The sequence below is a fragment of the Crinia signifera genome, chromosome 4, assembly GCF_055691185.1.
Source record: "Crinia signifera chromosome 4, ASM5569118v1, whole genome shotgun sequence".
In the NCBI taxonomy this organism is placed as follows: domain Eukaryota; kingdom Metazoa; phylum Chordata; class Amphibia; order Anura; family Myobatrachidae; genus Crinia; species Crinia signifera.
Genome location: NC_139220.1, coordinates 117,585,045 through 117,599,781, shown reverse-complemented (window position 1 = coordinate 117,599,781; position 14,737 = coordinate 117,585,045).

Below are 14,737 nucleotides of genomic sequence, written 5' to 3'. Positions count from 1 at the left end.
TTTAGTTTATTACTATTTAGTTTAGTAAAGCGCTGCAGAATATGTGTGCGCTATAAAATAAACTGTTAATAAACAAATAAATAAATTATTGATAGCATATGATTTAAAAAAATATATATATGTGTTTTTATGTATACACACATTTTATTCCCTTTTTCATTTGTCTGCCTGTGCCTGACCAGTGTTGGATGAATTCCATCTTAACTCAATAACGTAATCGTGGCTCCTGACAAAGTAGTGTGAAATGCACGTTGGTTTTAGTGCTCCAGGATTTCTGTCTCTGCTCTTCATAACTTTTTTAGTAATCCCGGTGTATGTTGTAAATTTATAAAGGGGCAGATGTACTAAGTTAAAGGTACTTATACACGGAGCGATACACTCCATACTTTTTGTACTAGATTGCATAGTACAAAAAAGCATGTGATGTGCTACAGCAGGGTGTTTTTTGTACTAGATGCAATGCAAACTAGTACAAAAAGTACGGGCTGCACAGACTTTCTGTGCTATGTGATGTGCGGGCATCACATGGGAAAATGCTCCGTGTATGGGCCCCATTACAGTGGATTGAGTAAAAGTACCAAACAACAAACCAGTTCCTATAATTTTACATACACAGCCTGTAACATGGCAGTTAGGAGCTGATTCGGTACTTAAGCTCTCTCTACTTTATCACTCAGGCTCAGTAAACCCCTCTCCCTTATCACTTTATCTTTATCCACCTTCTCAATTACTTTTTATATGTCTTATATTGTTTATTTAACCCCTTGAGTGGTGGGTTCCCCTCCTCCCCATCTCTGCTCCGGCACCGTACGCCGGAGCTCCGGTGACCTGCTGCTGCCCCAGCCACCAATCATAATAGGTGGCAGGCTTGGGGCTGTCTGGAGCAGCCACTGGGGGTGGTGCTTGGACAGATGATGCGCCAGTGGTGCACACCTTGACACCACTGCTGCACACCTTCATATAAGTGGTATGCAGCAGCGCAGCTGAGCCCGGGCATACCACTTAAGTGGTTAATACTATAGTTTAAAAATTGAGGAATTTGTGCTTATTTCCCTTGTCTTTACTAAATAGGCAAATGATTATGAATAAGGACATTTTTAAATCTTTATTTTTCTACTTGAATGTTCCATATAATCATATCTGATTTGGGGGACATTTACTGTAACATTTATGCCACTATACTATGGGCAACCAATCAGAATTGACTTATTTATTCAGCACCTTCTAAAAGATAATAGATAGAATCTGATTGGTTGTCCACATAGGCATGCGCACATTGAGTGTTAGGGGTGCACAGGCACCCCGTAATACTGTGCCCAGCCTTATGGACACCTCCCTGCCTCTAGCAATACCTTTTACCAAAGATTTTAGCATTTTAGAATAACACTCCATTAAAAGAAGCGCCCATAAATCAATTCTGTGTGTTTGCATTGTTACTTGTACTAGACCATTGTCATATCACTACATACATACAGATAGTGGTAGATGCTCAATTAGTTCAGTAGCATTTCCCAGGTGCATGAGGGAGGGGTTAATTACTGGGTAAGTAAAACAAGACATTTTTTCCCTCAGCACACTGAGCAATGCTAGTAACCAATCTAGAACACTACATGATAATAGAATTCAGAGATATTGGTTACATATACCTGCGCAGGTGTATGCTATGCCCCAAAGCCGCGTCAAGGCTTCTCTGTATATTGGGGGTCCCTAGCGCTATATCTAGGTGCAGGGTGTGGCACCCCAAAAAACCATCATAAGCTGGGAAGCCCAGTGCGGCATGCCAGTGATATACTAAGTGTTAATAATTAGTGATAGGAAGCCGAAGCTATATAAAAAGAGAGATATAAATGAATGTAATTAAAATAGGATAGAGATAGTGTTAGTGAGGGAAAGGTGTTAATAGAATGTATGGGCATGCCGCACTAAAGCCACCCAGCTCATCCAGTCCAGGAGCACCGCACCCCACACCACCGTTACCCTAAATTGGGTCTACGATTAACCAGCAAGGAGCCACATGATAATGGCTCCTTACTTGATATATCTAAACTAAGAGCTACCTACCTTGGAGCAACCCCTGACTACTCCATGTGGCATATCAGGACCCACATCTCCTCCTAATATGGGCTCCCTTCTGCCTCTAACAACATACATACAGATAGTGGTAGATGCTCAATTAGTTCAGTAGCATTTCCCAGGTGCATGAGGGAGGGGTTAATTACTGGGTAAGTAAAACAAGACATTTTTTCCCTCAGCACACTGAGCAATGCTAGTAACCAATCTAGAACACTACATGATAATAGAATTCAGAGATATTGGTTACATATACCTGCGCAGGTGTATGTAACCAATATCTCTGAATTCTATTATCATGTAGTGTTCTAGATTGGTTACTAGCATTGCTCAGTGTGCTGAGGGAAAAAAATGTCTTGTTTTACTTACCTCATATCACTACATGCCTGTGTCATCCATATATGTTTTCACTTTATTTGCATGTACTGTTACACAGAGTAATTAGAAGATTAAAACTGAAACAGGCAGGAGATTATGGTGCAGCTGTGAGACGTTTTATATTGTAGCGAGTGCCAATAGATGATGGTAGACACGCCTGATTGGCGGTGTTAGACACACTCCTTTGACGATGCACCACCTAATAAAATGTGCTATGCACACCTATGGTTGTCCATAGCAACATCCCATCTTCAATAGAACTCCCATCTTAGTAAATAAATCCCCATACCTCCACTAAGGCCCTGTAAGGGGAAGTATGTAGTACAATTTGGTAGTTTAGTCTGAACTTGCACACTTAACTTTAGCAAGGTGTAAAAGATTGGAATAATGGTTCCCATTGGTACCATTTCCCCTTTGAATAATTGCAATTTTTTTCCCCATTTATTCTAATCTAGTTGTAAAAAATAAAATATCGACCTGAAACACTTTTACATATGATGCAAATGCAATGCTAAAAAATGCAAAACAATGGGTTAGGCCGTCACACTATTCTTACCCAATAGTAAATATAAATAAAATGTATTTGTGCTCCTTTTGCATTCAGAAAAGTAGTTTGAAGGCATGCAGAATAAATAGGCCTTTAATACTGCTTAAAACCATGAAACTCATTAATTACACAGGTTCTGGGTCTGCGCGACTTCAAGCGCATATTTCAGCTGGTTTTAATTGGCCATAGAACCTGTGTAATCAATGAGTGTCTAAGTTTAATTGGATAGTATGGTAAGCCTAACTATAAATGCTGTAAGAGCATGTACAAGAAAATGATGCTGCCATTTATGGAGATAAACCGTTGAACTTGCCTTGGATGAGCATATATTTGGCTTGTATGTGCTGGTGATCCCAACAGGTATCTTTACTGTGTAAATACAAATCTAAAGAACAGATCTGGTCTCACCAATCTAATGGATCAACAGCACAATAGCATGGAACTGGTATCAGTAAATCAGGGCAGGGCCGTAACTAGGGGGGGGGGGGGGCTGGGGGGTCATGCGCACCGGGCGCTGGAGGGGGGGGGGGGGGCGCTGTTAGGTCCGGGAGACAGCCAGCGGGGTTCCGGGGACTGATGTAGCCGCTGTAGCGGCAGCGTACTTTGACTCCGTCCGTCTTCTACTAGCGCGGCGGCGGGAAGCGCTGATGACTTTGAAGACTTGCCGGAAGCTGATTGGCTGAATTCAGCCAATCAGCATCCGGCAAGTCTTTTCAAAGTCATCAGCGCTTCCCGCTGCCGCGCTAGTAGGAGACGGACGGAGTCAAGCTGCCGGCTACACCAGTCCCCGGAACCCCGTTGCCTGTCCCCAGACCCCCGCTGGCTGCACACAGGTATGTATGTTGTCAGCGGGGAGGGGGGGGGGGTCTCCGGGCGCCAGGGCTGTTAGATACTATGTAACACACACACACTCAGTATTATCAGTATTAAGTGTAGAGTCTCCCCTTTTTTTAGCAGACATAACCCGACACCATGTAAAAGTGCAGCTCAATTTTATTATATTAACAGGTTAAAATATATCAGAAATGACTGCCTTGCCCCGGGCCCCGGAAACCCTAGTTTCGGCCCTGATCAGGGGGTCAATGAGAGCCAGGTCAAAGTCAGTCAATTCAGTTCTAGGCCATTTTGCCGAAGTTCTGTAGGGAATTGTCTAGTATGGTTTGGAGGCATTTTGCATTCGCAATATATGAAGATTTACTTCATACAGTACTTGGGGGGAGATTCTCTAAGCTAAAAATGCGGTAAAAACACATTATCGGGTTTTTACCGCATTTTGGGATGCTGTAAGCATCCCCCGCCGGGTTACCCCGGCGGGGGCCATCGCCAGAAAAATCTGGCGATGCCCCATAGAAGCCAATGGGCTTCTACTGCATCCCACCGCCGTCCCGCAACGCCCCCCCGCCGCCCCCTCTCCCCTCACCTGTGTCCGGGCAGCACAGCTCTGTGCTGCCCGGACCTGTGACCTCCTCCCTGCACTGATCCTCTTCCGGGTGCAGGGAGGAGGAGAGCCCAGCGCAGCAGCAGCAGCGCCGGGTGTGTGAGTGAGGGGGGAGCCGCCGGGACCTGCTGGGACCTGGCGACTCTCACCGCAAAGGACAGCTCTTAATGCAAGAGCTGTCCTTTGCTATAATTATCGCATATGTTAGAACATATGCGATAATTATAAATGCGAAGAGAGGCGAAGGGGGGGGGGAGATTCTTAGAGAATCCCCCCCTTGGCGAGGAGGCTTTGGCTTTAGATTTGGGTGAGGTTTTACTTCAAAGTGAGATCTATATTGCAGTGTAAAAATAAAGCTGTCAGTATTTTCCCTGCACTGAAATAAAATAACTCACACAAATCTAACTCTCTCTGCACATTTTACATCTGCCCCACCTGCAGTGCACATGGTTTTGTCCATCTAAGAAGGAATTTGTCAGAAAGAGTGAACCAGAATAACTCCCCTAGTGGTGGTAGCCTTGAGAGGTAGAGATGGATAAGCAGCGAGGGATATGTTTAAACATTGCAGGTGAGGGTTAGAGAGGGGGAATGTTAAGTTGGAGACATCAGAAATATCACAAACCTGAGTAAAGATCAAGTGAATTCCCACTTGCCGCGATAGTCAGATTTTGTTTCATAGTCAGATAGTCAGATTTTTGCCCTTTCTGGCCTCCTTGACAAACCCCTCGCTCTGCTCCAATCTATCCTAATAGCATCTGCCCAGCTCATCTTCCTCTCCAAATGTACTATTTTCACCTCTCCTCTCTTACAAACCCTACAGTGGCTTCCCTTCCCCTTCGAAATCTATTTAAAGCTTCTCACACTCACTTACAAATTCCTTACCCATTTCTCTTTAATTTTAATAGTGGACCTTATCTCCCTTTACACTCCCATTCGCCCCGTTTGCGCCACAAATACATGGCACCTCTCCTGCAAATGGTTATTTTTACTCCATTCTCCTTTCAACATCACCTAAACCTAGTTCTCTGCCACTATAATTATTATTTTAGTGTCCTGTCCATGATCTTTATATTCTATGTTATTTTCCAACATTGTCTTGTACTGTAAGCCATTGTTTTCTTGTTTTGCTCATTTTTTTTCTGTGAGGTACTATGAAACCCTTGTGATGCCATATAAATAAACGACAATAATTATAATTGGTTGCCATGGCTTGCTAGGACATGTAGTTCAACAACAGCTTGCACTTGTATATCTTGTCATTCTAGTGCCATAAGAAATTCTACATACTCATTAAATGCCCCTCAACATGCTGACAGATTTCCCAAAATAACCCTACATGCCCATTAGACCACTTGACATGAAATCAGACCACCCGAAATGCCATTGGATCTCTCCACATGCCATCAGAGCTCCATTGCTGCCACTTGCATATTTTTGAGACATGTCATCAGACTACCCCACATACCATCAGATCTTCCACATGCCCTTTATATGTTCATCAGATGTCCCAAAATTCAATTATGAGCAACTGTAATATATAATTTAATAGACTGAAAAAAATTGTATTCCGGTATGTACTTAATTACATAATGGTCCTGGACTTTGACTTGTATACAGATATTACTTTGGGTCTGGAATGTTTTTAATTCTAGATATAGAACTTTGCAATTTCCAAAGCTACATCTCAAAATATAAAAGCAAGGAAATAATTATAACATAATTACATAAAAATGTAATGATATTGGTGAAATAATGACATAAAGCAACACAAAATGAATCTTCATTTAGTCTAAGAAATATATTTCATTTAGTAGACTTTATTGTACATAATTGTAAGCATTTTTTCCCTAAGGGTAGATAAAATTGCAATGCATTCCAGTGTTATCACTTGAAAAACGGATGGATCTTTATCAGGAACAAAAACATAGAGCCTACAGAGTGCTTTAAATTTCTCCTAAGCCACATCTGTGTTTGCAAAACTTGCCCCTTGACAATGCATGCTTCTCTTGATATGTTTTACAATGCTAAATTCAGTACATAAACGACAAAACTACAATTCAGTTTATTTGCTTTTTACTTTTCAAAGGCTCTCTTTACTGGTTTAACAACCAGGCAGGGCCATCGACTATCAATGACTCAAAATCATCGGTGGTCAATGACAAATGATGAAGCAACAATTTTTCATAGGTGCTGGGGCATGTAGCTTAGTTCTGCTCCAACACCCCCATGAAGCTCTGCCCCTGGGCTCCTATAGGTCCACAGCCTAATGAATTATAAAGCATGATTGACCATTGGTGGGTGAAACCATCCATGGTTCCCTTGTAGATGGTTTCATACCACTGAGGTCACCCATCGGTGGTTGCATCTATAATGACTATCAATGGGTGACGCACTGATGGCTAGCTATATTATTTAATAAAAGAGTAAGTTCAGTGAATTATTTATTAATATACATTTATATACTACCTACACAATGTGCAGCACTTTACAGAGAATATATAGTCATTCACATCAGTCCGTGCCCCAGCGGATCCTGCACTCATATTCTTTTTCACTTGTCCACACACAAATATAAACTATGGATAATTCATTTAACCCCCAGTATGTTTTGGGCTTTCGGAAGGGAGTACACTGAGGACAGCCCGCAAACACGGACTGAATATATTTACGCTGGTAATCAATGAAGACCTCAGTGCTGGGAGGCAATGATGCTACTGAGCTAACTGCTGAATGAGATCGGCTACTGTCTGATTTGCTGGAGCCTAAAAAAAATGCAAAGATTGGTTTGGCATGTAGTGGCTCCTCCAACTATTTTGCATTTGCTTTTATTGCAACTTTGGTATAGGGCAGGGTTGTCCAAACTTTTTGCGACGAGGGCCAGATTTGGTGAAGTGTAAATGTGTGGGGGCCGACCATTCAGCCTGACATTCTTTGAATCATTAATCACATCAGAATGGTCCCCCACTCTGCTCCATTCACTCTATGTCCCCCAGCCTTCCCCCATTCACTCTATGTCCCCCAGCCTTCCCCCATTCACTCTATGTCCCCCAGCCTGCCCCCATTCACTGTATGTCACCCAGCCTGCCCCCCTTCTCTTAATGTCCATCAGTGCCTCCATTTATTGTATGTCCCCAAGCCTGACCCTCCTTCACTGTATGACTCCATTCACTGTATGACCCCCATTCACTATGTACCTCACTCTGCCCCCATTCACTGTATGTCCCCCAACCTGCCCCTGCTCCCCCTTCTCTGAATGGCCATCACTGCCTACATTCACTGTATGTCCCCCAGCCTGACCCTCCTTCACTGTATGTCCCCCACTCTGCCCCCTCTCATTTCTGTATGTTTCCCAGTCCCTTGTCTGAGCCAGAGGAAGGAGAGGAAAAGCAGGAACTGCAAGGACAGGAGATGCTTGGGCTCCCGCTGCTGCCCTCCTCCGCTCTGCATGTTACGGGAGCAAGCTTCCCTCTTGCTGCCCTCCTCCCCAAACACTGCTGTCACTGTGATTGTGGAGTAGGGTGATATACGATTGCAGCAGCAGGGGTAGGACGCCAAACACATCTGGTTGTGGTGGCCGGCACAGACACTCACTGCAACAGACAGCAAGGTAAAGGCGTGCTTGCCGGGGCCCCACCTTTAGTGTCCTGTGCTGTGCTTCCCACGTCTGATGCTCTGCCTGCTTCCAGCTGGAGGCTGCGGGCCACTTGAAATGACAGCATGGGCCGCAATTGGCCCCCGGGCCTGACTTTGGACATGCCTGGTATAGGGTTTTGTTTTCCTTCATTATGGGCCACTCTACTAGAAGTGTCTTCTTGATTAAGGCAGTGTGTAATAAAAGGGTGTCTTATTTTAATTAAACATTTTCTTTGAGTTATCTGTGTGCCTCTTGTTGCAGTATTTGTGTCTATATGATTTTTCTTATTTGTGTCTGTGTGCTTTTTTTTGTTAGATTCTATTGAGGTGTCACTTGATTCAATAGACTTTCTTATAAAAGTGTGCTTGAGCTAATGGACTCAACGGAATGTGAAATTTGTTTAGATCATGTCTAATGCATATTATCTTAGAATTCCAGCACAGTAAGGCCATCCAAAATTGAATTCCACCATCCAAATTCAGGTAAAAGACCATGAACTTGTCTCATCCATTCATCAGAAGATCAGCAGCAATCAATCTTGGAGAGGGGGCTAAGGCACAGTAGGGATGATGGCTGAGGCAGAGTTACAGATAGGGAGAGGGGCAGTCATTGGAACAAAGAGGCCATAGGTACACATGGTCAGAGACATGCTTGGGTGGGGGGGGGGGGAATTGTAAGCACACATTGGGAGGTATATAATAAAGGCACATGTTTTCCTCCCCTGTTGCAGACTAAAGTCTTCTATGAGAGGGAATATGGACAGAAAAGCTGCTTCTGATCATTCTGACAATGGGCACACAGCTGCTCTGTCATTCTCTTGCTGTCATCATTTTTACGACCACGGTGGTGAGCTGGATGCAGAGGGGATCTATCTCGAAAAGGTACTGCAAGCCCTATAGCAGCTACATTCCCTGCACCCACGGCAAACTGTTCTTTCGGATAATACAGGTATATGGAGCGCCTATACTGTAGCTTAAATGCAAAAAACTGAACTCTGCTATTGCAGTACCACTTTTGGCCAGTGTGTACTGATGAGCCCTTCCATTCTTCTCTTACTGACTTATTCCGCTAAAGTCATGGCTGATTTTGTCATATACTAAAGTTTCATACACTTAAACCAATCCCATATGCGTTATATAATGTGTATTTTCCAATGTTATAATAACTGCTAAAAATGTTGTGCAAGACATTACTATATAATGTTCCCAAGCAAAATGTTGCAGTAGATAGAAGTTTTTCTTCTATTTGTATACAAAAACAATTCAGATAAAATACAGATTGATTTTAATGATTATTTGTAAATAATGTAAATATGTATCTCCAGTGATAGATATCACGACTAGGATATCATGACTTAGGATTCTTTGTAAACCTTTCGAAAACTCGTGACAGTTTAGGATTTACAGTTCAAATGTTAATTTGAATAAGTCTGATCTAACTCTATAGTCCTCTATAGTCCTGATTGATCATTCTCTTTAGCCCTCTTTTAGTTGACTAGTGAATCGTACACACTGCACTTGCAGTATTAGATCAGTCTTGTTAGAGAAAAGATCTTATGTAAATGGTCAGAAAAAAAACACATTTACAATTTGGGTATACAATAGCAAATTACTGTACTAACAATCATAATAGAACTTATGCTGTTATGCTGGGTACATACTAGACCGGGGCTGCTGATATAGTTAACTATATTGGCGGTGCCGCAGGAGAACTATATTGAGCGTCGAGAAATATTGGCAGATTGAGCTGCATGGGGGGGTCATGTCGTTAACAACAGGGGGGCGGGGGCGCGTCCATCATTATTGATATTGACTGTACACACTGGATGATACAGTATGGGGGTTATTCTGGTTCATTCGCTCGGATGCGAATTTGCATCCTTGTGAGTCAACCTAACCAAACCACATCCATTCACTGCATGCAGGGGAACACCCACATCGTTCAATGGTCGGTGACCATCGAATGATGTGGAACGTGCACGCATATGTAAGGGTGCTCAGAGGCACCATTACATATGCATGCACGCTCAGAAGGAAGTCAGCTGACCGCCCCCGCCGCCCACGTCAAGGCCTCATTAGCATGAGAATGCCCAGCGTTCTCATGGGAACACCCATGAAACGCTTGCGCTCACATATGCTAATGGTGCCGACCACCACCCCACGCCCCTTTCCGCCCTCCGCCCACTGTCCTGGGTGCATATGTACAGGCGCAGAAATACGTATGAACATGCACAGAAATGCCCCTAAGCCATTATTCTGGTTCACTCGCAAAGGCAAATTCCTTCTCAAATCCATGTGCACTGCAGGGGGGCAGATGTAACATGTGCAGATTTGGGTGAGTTTTTTTGTTTCTGTGCAGGGAATATTTATGACCCAGCTTTATATACAAAATATATTAAAAATGTATATAAAAATCGCTGATTGCAGGTAACAGGCTCCATCAGGGCTATATAATTAGCCTCAATAATAAGCCGGTGTGTGCCATAGCTTATCAGGGATTTGTTTTGACTGCCTCAGCGAAAATGGGGCTACAGGGTTGTGAAAACACACAAGTGTCACTGAACCTGTGTGTTTTCACAGCGAAACAGGTCTTTTATCAGTCAATCCAATAGGATAGCATAATAAAAAATCATCAGCAAAACTTTGGCGGAAAATATTGAAAAACTATCGTTTTCCGCTCCTAATGTTTATCCAGGGGTAATTGGATACCACCCCTTCACTCCCGATATCCCTACTTGTTCTTTTGGTTGTATGCATAATATGTTCTAGAATGAGGGTTTAAAATACACATAGTGCTTCTTCTTATTCCATTAGCTGAGTTGTATTTACCCACGGAAACTGAAATAACAAAGACAAAAGGCAGCACAGATACAGTAGATGCAAAAAACAACAACAGAGAAGACATCGAAGGAACATCTATTCCAGGCATGTACCGAAATAGACAAATGCACACATGAAGCTTAGCCTTGGTACATCCACACAGCACCTCATCTCTAAGGTACCTTCATAATCTTGTTCTACCAAACTTTGTTATGCCTATGACTGAAATAGATTCTCATTCCTCAAATGCTTCTGCATCCATGCTTGGACCAGCCATTATTGTTAGAGCAGGATTCTATAGGGTAAGGGGGTCTAAATTGGCTTGCAGAGGCATACACTGCTTGGTAAAATAGTACCAATCATATTGCATTTTTTTATATGTTATGTTATAAAATATTGCTCCCAACAGTTCAAGTTTTTTGTGGGAAGCCATGGTTTCTATAGACAAAGGACTTTGGACATGATAAACACCAGGCATGGCTGAGCCAATCAGTGTGCATGGTGTGGCTACAGGTGCATTGCCATGGATTATATAGGGTCCAAGACAATCTTCTCCAGATCATCTATATATGTCTAGTGTACATTTATGTTTCTCCAAAACACTGCCATCTGTTGGGAATGAGAATGAAATGTAGATGCCATTATTACCTCAACATGCAGTAATTTCATAATGATATTATTATCTATATAGCAAGATTGCAATGGTATAGTTAATAGTAATTATATCAACCCTATTTTGGCAGTCTGAACCAGTCGGAGGAACTTGTGGGTGGTGGGCGCAGGTGCAAAACCATAATTTGCCCCCCCCCCCCCGCGCTTCACCCCATCACAATATGCATCACGGCAGTGGGTGACAGAGAGGAAGGGGGGGGGGCAGTGTGTCACAGGGAAAAACGGGGTAACAGGAAGAGGGTGACAAGTTGAGCAGTGGGCCCCTTAGTCCTCAGGGGTTCCAGTGCACTGCACCTGCTGCACCAATGGCAGTTCCGCCTCTGAATGTTTGTAATTCATTATTATCAAAAGTTGTCTGGAGATAGAACTGTCATTGTTGAAAGTATCATTAGATTAGTGAGCACATTACCACAATATTTGTCTATTACAAGTGGACAGTTAATTACTGACTGTTATTAATCAGGTTAAAATCCTTAATATAAATATGAAATGAGTTCATATATGTTGCAATACTGAATATTAAAGAGAGTTCTGTATATATAACAAACATTTTGAATCATCTTTCTTAGCTATCTGATTTCTTTCCACCTCTGCTTAACCTGGCAATCTGCCACGATTATATCATCTGTATTGCACACATCCTTTGGATGTTAGGAAAATGAAGCAGTGGAAATTGAGAGTATAAAGACAATCATCTGCTCTATTGGCTCATCACATAAAACAAAGCGACTAGGTGAAATGTCTTTCAGGAAGCCAACAACTTAGCTTATTAGCATTAAAGGTAAACCACTAGAATTTCAGAACAAACTGCTTTGTGTACGTCCATCAAACAGTCGGTGTCTTGGGCATATGACACCCAAGGTTTTATTACAGTAGTTCAGGGTAGTGTGCTTATTGTGGGCATCCACTTTATGGGCCTGATTCTGGTTCACCAGCAAAAGCAAATTATCTCTCTAATGGACAAAATCACATGCACTGCAGGTGGGGCAGATGTAACATGTGCAGAGATAGTTATATTTGGGCGGGGTTTGCACTTCAAACTGATATCTATATTGCAGCTTAAAAATAAAGCAGCCAGTATTTTCTCTGCACAGAAACAAAATAACACCCAAATCTATCTCTCTCTGCACATGTTACATCTGCCCCACCTGCAGTGTGCATGGTTATGTCTATTAGAGAGGGAATTTGCTTTTGCAAGTGAACCAGAATCAGGCCCTATAAAGCAATTACACAAAATACGAATTTATGACACATCCACAGCTTCACAAGGTTTTATGGATGATTATTATTATGAAGAAGGAAAAATATTATCACTTTTTTTTTTTTTATAGTTTCTGTATATTTTGCACTATTGATTTAACAGAATATTTATTGATTAGGGCTTGAAGCACATGTTTGCACTATTTTGCAGATACTTACTCCCTTATTTACAGTCCCTTACTCCCTAAAAAAAACTCATTGAATTCTGTTCTTATGACGCATTGCAATTTCTAAGTTCCAATTTAGAAAGCCCATCTCTATTTTAATCCCCAGCAGTTTTTGGATTGTTGTCCTTGAAAATCTGTACACTGTCTATAACTTCCCTTTAATGAACTTTGCAGTGATTATGGGGTTTATTCTAGTTCATTCTTTCTGACAAAATCCTTCTTAGATGGACAAAACCATGTGCACTGCAGGGGGGGCAGATGTAACATGTGTAGAGAGAATTAGATTTGGGTGAGTAATTTTGTTTCTGTGCAGGGAAAATACTGACTGCTTTATTTTTACACTGCAATATAGATCTCACTTTGAAGTAAAACCCCTCCCAAATCTAATTCTCTCTGCACATGTTACATCTGCCCCACCTGCAGTGCACATGGTTTTGCCCATCCAAGAAGGATTTTGTCAGAAAGAATGAACCAAAATAAGGCCCCATGTGCACTGCAGGGGGGCAGATGTAACATGTGCAGAGAGAATTAGATTTGGGTGAGTTATTTTGTTTCTGTGCAGGGAAAATACTGACTGCTTTATTTTTACACTGCAATATAGATCTCACTTTGAAGAAAAACCCCATACAAATCTAATTCTCTCTGCACAAGTTACATCTGCCCCACCCGCAGTGCACATGGTTTTGTCCATCTAAGAAGGATTTTGTCAGAAAGAATGGACTAGAATAACCCCCTATCTTCCTTCTGGCAGTAATAGGTTAGTGGAGGCTCCATATAATATCCCTTGGATGGTCAGAAGGAGTACAGCTGGGTCTCAACACACAATGAACTCTATAAAACTCAATTGGGGAACTGAATAAGGGCATTCAAGAACTTGTTGAAAACCCTGGTGAGTTAAGCAATGAGGCCATGAGGTGGGACATCTTCTGAAACACCTTTAATCTATAAGTTATTTCATTGCCCCATGTTGTCCAGGTCATAAAGATGGTCTTGAAATTTCTGAAAATCCACTGCCTGACAAAGCACAGCATCATGGAGAGCATTGTGAGCAGCAGCAGCAGCAGAGTGTGGGGTGAAATCCTAAAGAGAAGATAACTAAGTTCTCAGTTGGAACATCTCTGATTGGACAATGCAATTTCACGCATACTGCATTCTAACTGTTCAAAGTCTTCATTTGTTGGCATGGAGCGAAGTAATTTCAAAATCTGTAAAATAACACCCAAATTTGATGAAGAAACCAAACCCAAAGATCACACTTCCAACCAAATGGGGGAATCAGAGGACTGGAAGAGACTACGGGAGGAGGAAGCTGATGTGTCTGCCGCAGGACTAGGTATACGGGATAGAAAAAACTGTTTAGTGATCCTTGTTACTTGCTTGATAGACAAGTAGATGTACTGAACCACATAATGGAAAACTGCATGTCTGCCATTGTTGAACATGTAGACTTTTGAAACAGTTTAAACCTGATCCCTAATTATATTATTTTTTTATTGAAACGCTTTGAAATCTTCAATTTCAAGGGCAGCCTAGCCAAGTACATACTTGAAACGTTTTCCTAGGACCAGCTTCGAGATGCTGGAGGGGGTGGAAGATGAGGGTGGAGGATGAGGGAAAGGGTGTGTGCAATAATTGAGACATTGTGAAGCATGTGTGGTGCCAGGAGGATGTCGTTCCTTGAATACTCCCAGACTGAATTTGTCAACTAGAGAGAGCAGATGAGGTAATAAAATTCAGGAGTCTTCTGGACAT